This window comes from Myxine glutinosa, chromosome 9, assembly GCF_964187855.1.
Source record: "Myxine glutinosa chromosome 9, kmMyxGlut1.1, whole genome shotgun sequence".
Taxonomy (NCBI): domain Eukaryota; kingdom Metazoa; phylum Chordata; class Myxini; order Myxiniformes; family Myxinidae; genus Myxine; species Myxine glutinosa.
Genome location: NC_136269.1, coordinates 25497486 through 25506030, shown reverse-complemented (window position 1 = coordinate 25506030; position 8545 = coordinate 25497486). Strand labels below are relative to the sequence as shown.

The 8545-nt window shown below is 41.1% G+C and overlaps 1 long non-coding RNA gene across 1 annotated transcript in view; it reads right to left on the bottom strand.

Annotated features, from left to right (window-relative positions):
* Nucleotides 1-212: 212 nt before the first annotated feature.
* LOC137435536 (uncharacterized) overlaps nt 213-8545 on the bottom strand; it is a 29382-nt gene continuing 21049 nt past the window's right edge. The window contains exon 2 of the long non-coding RNA XR_010986097.1: nt 213-377. This is a non-coding gene — a long non-coding RNA (uncharacterized LOC137435536). The remainder of the gene's footprint in view (nt 378-8545) is intronic.

Genomic DNA, 8545 nt, shown 5'->3' with positions numbered 1-8545 from the left:
TAAACTGTTCAGCCTGGTGGAGGTATGCTCTCTCTCTCTACCGAGTGCTGTTCTAGTTAGCCTATCAGTTTGGGGTAAGCTGTTCGAGATTGATGGAGAAGACAGTGGAGCTTGTCCACAATGAGCAAATCATTAAGTGGGGAAAAAACACTCCTTACACGAGTTGAGCACAAAGCATGAGATGAGTGAAACGCACACAAAACAAGCAACTGTAAAAGAGCAAAAGGAAAACTTTATCATTCGCTTGATAAGTATTATCGCCAATGATGGGTCTCCAAACCAGAAGGTAAATTTCTCAGAAATATACACACTTGGCTTGGTCCACACCTTCTTGAAGATTCCAATTGTGAGTGCAATCGTCAGGCCTCACAGCATACCTGCACGACAGGAAAAAAAAACGACACCAATTTGACAACGGAACATCATCAGCAGCCGTGTACACCGGCAGGTATCCATCAAGACCTGACGCCTTCATGGATTTCATTTGTGCAGCTCAACTTCACCCATAGTAGTTACTGAGTAAAGTTCAACCATAAAGGGATACTTACTACCAAGATTCCAAAGGTGTCGCTGAAATCGGAGATGTGGGATTTGAGTACATTTTCTAAATTATTATTCCAGTGACCCAAACCGCTCCTTTACTAGTTGGTGAAAGAGAACTAGCGCTACGTATGGGCACTGTGACAAACTTTTGTTTACCTTAAGTACCACCGCCACCAAAGGTGGATGGAGGTTATGTTTTTGCCCCTGTCTGTCCGTTTGTCTGTCTATTTGTGAACAAAATATCTCAAAACGTTGTGGACGGATTCGGACGAAATTTGGCAGAGAGGTAGCGTATGTGACAAGGACGAAAGTATTAGATTTTGGTAAAGATCCAGAATCGGATTCGGCTACTAGAATTTTCTAAGTGATTCTTCACCATTGGGAGATATGGCCAAAAGCTATACATAGCAGGATATCTCAAAAAGTTGTTGACGGATTCGGACGAAATTTGGCAGAGAGGTAGCGTATGTGACACGGACGAAATGATTAGATTTTGGTAAAGATCCAGAATCGGATTCGGCTACTAGAATTTTCTAAGTGATTCTTCACCATTGGGAGATATGGCCAAAAGCTATACATAGCAGGATATCTCAAAAAGTTGTTGACGGATTCGGACGAAATTTGGCAGAGATGTAGCGTATGTGACACGGACGAAATGATTAGATTTTGGTAAAGATCCAGAATCGGATTCGGCTACTAGAATTTTCTAAGTGATTCTTCACCATTGGGAGATATGGCCAAAAGCTATACATAGCAGGATATCTCAAAAAGTTGTTGACGGATTCGGACGAAATTTGGCAGAGATGTAGCGTATGTGACACGGACGAAATGATTAGATTTTGGTAAAGATCCAGAATCGGATTCGGCTACTAGAATTTTCTAAGTGATTCTTCACCATTGGGAGATATGTCCAAAAATGATACATAGCAGGATATCTCAAAAGGTTATGGACGGATTTGGACGAAACTTGGTGGACCGGTTGGGTGTCTGACAAGGACGATTCGATTCGATTTTGGTGAAGATCTGAATATGTATTCGGATATGATAATTATTTAACTTTTAAGTGATTCTTCACCATTGGGAGAAGGGGCCAAAAACGATACATAGCAGGATATCTCAAAAGGTTGTGGACGGATTTGGACGAAACTTGTTGGACAGGTTGTGAGTGCGACAAGGAAGAATCGAGTCAATGTTGGTCAAGATCCGGATCCAGCTCGCAGAATTTTAAAAGTGATTCTTCATCATTGAGTGATATGGCCAACCAGGCAGAGGTTTGCTCTCCACCGAGTGCCGTTCTAGTTTTGGAGAGGTGTTCATTGTCCTTCTTGGCTTTTTACCCCACTTAGACCCCTGACTTGGAGAACTATGGTGTGGTTGATGTTGAAGTCCAGTGCTGGAAAATTTGAAGTCCAGTGACCTTGGGGTCAACAAATGTTTATCGGAACGCTGGTGCCTCCAAGTTGGCCATCCCACATTGCTGTTTGGGTAAGGGAAAGTGTTAGGGTTATGGTTAGGGTAAGCATTAGGGCTAGAACCCGAACATTATCCAAAACAGGTTCGATTATTGGTCCCCTACCGGTTTCACTGGGGGGGATTATAGGTTTTGTCTCCATCTGTGCGTCCCACCTGTGGTTTTTCAGACTTTTTTTCCCCCCATACCCTTTAACATATTCAACTGAAACTTGATACATGGATTTATTATAAGTTACATAACTAAGTTTGAGTTTCAGGGTGTTTCGTCAATTTTTCAGTTATACCCTTTTTGGATTTCAAAAAGATCACATCTGCAGGTGACCTGTGTTCCCTATTGTTTACAATGGATCGCAGCGAGTCATGATTCCTGAACTCGTCGAACTTTTCCGACCATTTTCCAAACTGTATATGCTCTGCTACTGTAAAGTCTCTCATTCATTATCTTGTTCACCCACTCTTCAATTTCTAGTTTGATTTGTTTTCTCTCTTTATAATTTAGCCTTTAGTTATCCAGGTGATCAGTGGTGCAGGTACAGGGAGTCGTATAATACGCACGATGTGCAATGGCACTCAATGGTGTTGTTTGCTTTGTCTTTACGCAATTGTCTGCCTGTTTTTAACATATCCATGCCCCTGTGATTTTGTACATAATAAAACATAATGGGACAAATTTACGAAAGGATTTTAAGAGTTAGACGCGTGTAGAATCGCTAATCGTGCGGTGATCACCCGTTCAAAGTGAATCGCCTATCGTGGAAGAGTGTTTATCTAATGCGTAATCAAAACCTAATCACAAGCGTTTAAATAACAAACAAACGTTTACACGTTGGTGACGACATGTTTAAGAGTGTGCTTAAGGCCTTGAAGCAAGAATTAGGCAACACTGGTGTACTTAGAACTGCAGTTGTACTCTCATATACTTCCTGGCAGTTTAAGTTAACTTTAGAATCACTACAGTATACAAGGATATGGAAGGAGTGGCTAAACGACACCAGATCTGCATACATAATATATAGATAGCCACTAAGAAATTTTATACTGTCTATAACCCAAACATTAAACATGGTAAATGTTTCAATAACCATCATCGATCACTTCAATCCAGATTACACAGAGTGGCATCATGTGCATACATAGACATACATACATACATACAGACATACATACATACATACATACATACATACATACATACATACAAAGCTCGGATACAGAGATTGTATATATACACATTCACAGATTGTCTTTTCCATGATCAATGGTTGAGGGATGGATGGATGGATGAGGGGAAGGAAGGATGGATGAGGGGAAGGAAGGATGGATGAGGGGAAGGAAGGATGAATGAGGGGAAGGAAGGATGAATGAGGGGGAGGAAGGATGGATGAGGGGAAGGAAGGATGGATGAGGGGAAGGAAGGATGGATGAGGGGAAGGAAGGATGGATGAGGGGAAGGAAGGATGGATGAGGGGAAGGAAGGATGGATGAGGGGAAGGAAGGATGGATGAGGGGAAGGAAGGATGGATGAGTGGAGGAGGGATGTATAGGTCAAAGGAGGGACGGATGAGGCGAAGGAAGGATGGATGAGTTGGAGGGATATATGAGGCAAAGGTAGGATGGATGAGGGGAAGGAAGGATGGATGAGGGGAAGGAAGGATGGATGAGGGGAAGGAAGGATATATGAGGCAAAGGTAGGATGGATGAGGAGAAGGAGGGATGGATGAGGCGATGGAAGGATGGATGAGTGGAAGGAAAGAAGAATGAGTGGAAGGAGGGATGGATGAATCTCTCGAAGGAATCATTTCCTTGGCTGCTGAATCCAATGCAAGATGACCTGGATCAACCTACGACGAGGAGCAATGCGCTGAATCCTCCCCAACAATTGTCCATGGCGCTTTGATTATATGTAGCAAGTGCATCATCTCAATTGGATGTTGGAGATATGGGCGGGGTTTCATAGGCTAATCGCCTGTTTATACACGTACAACTAAATGGATGGCGATTAGCCGTGTATACAAAGCTGTTTTTGTCAGCGTTTAAGGCTTAGACGTGAGTTAGCAAGACGCTCGCTAAACGCCTTTTGTAAATTCTTCCCTGAGAGTTTACGCTTAACATTCCACACAGGTTGCACTGGATGGTTTGTTGTTGTTAATTTTTTGGTCTTTTACCCATGTTGGAATGCATCCATACCTTTCCCTCTTCCCAATTCCCCTACCTCCTTGCAATCTTACAAATTTGATTATTACCTCCACCACCAAAGGTGGACGAAAGGTGGATGGAGGTTATGTTTTCACCCCTGTTTGTCTGTTTTTCCGTTTGTTACTCCCACGAGGGAGTAATGCATTCGATCGTGTCTGTGTGTGTGTGTGTGTGTGTGTGTGTGTGTGTGTGTGTGTTCATGTGTTTGTGAACAAGATATCTGGAAAAGTTCTGAACGGATTTGGATGAAAGTTGGTGGGATGATTGCACTTGGGATAAGGAAGAATTGATTAGTTTTTGGTGCAGCTCAGGATATTATTCCGGATCCAGGAATTTTTTGAAGGATTGTTTACCATTGGAAGATAGGGCTCATTTTTTTTAACATTATCTTCTATATATTCTATATTTAACATTGTGAAATGAAAATAGTTTCCATATTTCTTGTAAATGTAGTTTAAACTCGTGGTTATGCGTTAGAGCGGTGTATTTTTTTTAGCAGCGTCGTCTTCAATGTTCATTTTTTTTCTAATAAAGACATATTGTCATTTTAAAACCACTAAAGTGTGTATTAGGTTTCCGCGTTTCATAAAATGTATCGTTTGATACGTATAATGCTTTAAAACTGTTTTTTTTTTTTAACCTCAGAAGAGATATCAACATTTAGCTCAGCGAATGTCAATCGCGGTGTCAGTATTTGATGAACTTATAAAGACTTAGTTCCAGATTTGTCAATGGCTGAGGTATATTAACAAACAAATAAAACAGATTTGGCAAAATTCCAACTTTTAAAAAAAAGATCGCACATTCACCCAGGGTTGTGAGAGGCTGAAGAAGAAGAAACCTCGCATGGGATTCCCAGACCAAATAAATAATTTTGGTTCTGGCTCTGCGATTTTCAGCGGGAGTAACGCATTCGATCGTGTCCGTCCATGTGTGTGTGTGTGTGTGTTCGTATGTTCGTGTGTTTGTGAACAAGATATCTGGAAAAGTTCTGAACGGATTTGGATGAAAGTTGGTGGGATGATTGCCCTTGGGATAAGGAAGAATTGATTAGTTTTTGGTGAAGCTCAGGATATTATTCCGGATCCAGGAATTTTTTGGGGAAATTAATTTTTTGGGGAAAGATATTTTCTGTTTTACTGCATTAAAGTTTTTATTCTTATTCATAAATGATGTTTTTCTCCTCTAATTCCGAGATATATCAAAATAAATTCTCTGACAGTTAGGGCCTACTTTCTTTTTCATTTATTGTTTTGGGGAGAGGGGATGTGAAACAAAACGTATTATTCCAACTAAACCCACGGCGGGAGTATGCGCTCTACTGAGTGGCGTTCTAGTTTGTTTGTTTGTGAACAAAATATCTCAACAAGTTGTGGACGGATTCGAACGAAATTTGGCAGAGATGTAGCGTATGTGACAAGGACGAAATGATTCGATTTTGGTGAAGATCCAGATTCGGATCCGGCTACTAGAATTTTCGAAGTGATTCTTCACCATTGAGTGATGGGCCAAAAACGATACATAGCAGGATATCTCAAAAAGTTGTGGACGGATTTGGATGAAACTTGTTGGACCTGTTGGGTATCTGACAAGGACGATTCGATTCGATTTTGGTGAAGATCTGAATATGTATTCGGATATGAGAATTATTTAATTTTCTAAGTGATTCTTCACCATTGGGAGTTAGGGCCAAAAACGATACATAGCAGGATATTAAAAAAGTTATGGATGGATTTGGACGAAACTTGTTGGACAGGTTGTGTGTGTGACAAGGACGATTCGATTCAAATTTGGTGAAGATCCGGATCCAGCTAATAGAATGTATGTAATTATTCTTCACCATTGAGAGATATGGCCAATCAGGTGGAGGTATGCCACTGAGTGCCTTTCTTGTATCCTCTGGGTTAATGGTGTGCTACTGCTAAGAGAGTTCCCCACCTCCATGGCTTGTTTATAAGGATAATCAGTTTCTGGACTCACTATGATGAATTTATTTGCTATATTATTCCATCACCTTGTACCGTAAAGGTTTGACCTTGAAACACCATGGGAGGTGGCACAAACTTTGCATACGAGAGGCACGAAAACAAAATGCCAATGGAGGCGGTTTGCAAGCACACACTTAGTGAGATCTTACCAGCGGAAAGGTCCCACCTTCAAGGTGTGGCCATTAACTCTGCGCTCACCTCAAAGTATACCTAGGTAAAAGCTGAAGCGTAGCTGCAGATGGCAACTTTTCTGCGTGCCACATATGTGTAGACCGTTCCAATTGCATCCCAAATGGCGAGTTTACATTTCACAGTCAATTAGACACATTGAAGCCCGTTGAGAATGGGTGTATCTTCATGAATGTGACCGAGTTTGTAAAATGAGGTCATCAAATACGAAAATGTCGCGTCGGGCTCCCACGGCACTCATAAACATTGCGTTCGCCGACAGCGCCGACAAAGGTGTAAGAAGAGCCCTCCACTGAGCGAGCTACCTGTAACGTCCAATCAATCATCTACTACACCTGAAATGTGTGTAACCTACAATAATAGCACGCACAGCTCCTTTGTCATCTCGATAGAAGCAGAACAATCAAAACAAAGATCTCACCCAGCATACGACGATGAGCCATTTATATTTATTACCTTCACCACCAAAGGTGGATAGATGGAAGTTATGTTTTCACCCCTGTCTGTTTGTTACTTGGCAAAAAAAACATTTTTTTTCACTCTGGTTTGTGCGTTTGTTTGTGTTTGTGTGTGTGTGTTTGTCTGTCTGTCCGCTCACTTATACTTGCCGACAGGACACAATATTAAACCGATCTTCACGAAACTTTACCAAATGGTAGAGTTCGTGGTCCGACAAAATCCTATATATTTTTGAGGTCAAAAGGTCAACATAGGCCAAAGGTCAACTACTTTTTCAAATTTCTAAAATCCTCAATTTTCATCCGATTGACCTGGAATTTGAATAGGATTTACAAATCAGGTAACCGAATTCAACTAACAACTATTTTTGAGATCAGCATAGGCCTAAAGGTCAACAACAATTTCAAAAATCCTCAATTTTAATCCGATTGACTTGGAATTTGAATGGGATTTTCATATCAGCCAACTGAATTCAACCACCAACTATTTTTAAGGTCAAGACAGCCCAAAAGGTCAACATAGGCCAAATTTCTAAAATTGTCAATTTTCATCCGATTAACTTAAAATTTGAAGACTATTTGCATATCAGGTCACTGAATTCTACCACTAATTCTTTTTGAGGTCAAAAGGATTCTCTATTGAGTGCCATTCTACTTTGTTCTGTTTTGCCAAGTGTCGCTCAACGAGTGATTTTTCATTACTTGCCGGAAAAATTTTCCGGCAAGTATGTTGATCTGTTCGTTTGTCTGTTTGTCTGTTTGTCTGTTTGTCTGTTTGCAGCACTATGTCTACACCGTTGCACGTAGAATCGCCAAACTTGGCACACATATTGGTCTTGCCCTCTAATGTACTGTGCCCAAATGATGACGTCATCAGTCACGTGGTTCGGCCGCCATCTTGGAAAAACCGAAAATTTTTGCACCTCGATATCTCAAAGTGCTGAACAGAAAAAATTGAGACATGGCTCATTGTGAAGAACTCTCCATGGGGAATAAAACATGTTAATGATGACGTCATCAGTCACGTGGTCGGCCGCCATCTTGGAAAAACGGCAAAACTTTGCACCAATATATCTCCAAAAGTGCTGAACAGAAAAAATTGAGACATGGCTCATTGTAAAGAACTCTCCATGGGGAACAAAATATGTTAATGATGACGTCATCAGTCACGTGGTTCGGCCGCCATCTTGGAAAAACGGGCAAACTTTGCACCACTATATCTCCGAAAGTACTGAACAGAAAAAATTGAGACATGGCTCATTGTAAAGAACTCTCCATGGGGAATAAAACATGTTAATGATGACGTCATCAGTCACGTGGTCGGCCGCCATCTTGGAAAAACGGCAAAACTTTGCACCACTATATCTCCAAAAGTGCTGAACAGAAAAAATTGAGACATGGCTCATTGTAAAGAACTCTCCATGGGGAATAAAATATGTTAATGATGACGTCATATGTCACGTAGTTCGGCCGCCATCTTGGAAAAACCGGAAAACGTTACACCTCCATATCTCCGAAAGTCCTGAATAGAAAAACTTGGGACGTGGCTCAATGTAAAGAACTCTCCATGGGGAATAAAATATGTTAATGATGACGTCATCAGTCACGTGGTTCGGCCGCCATATTTGTCCTAAATGGCCAATAAAAAAGTACATTCCGGCAAGTCCTCGGTCTCTGACCGATTTTTCATCTGTTTGT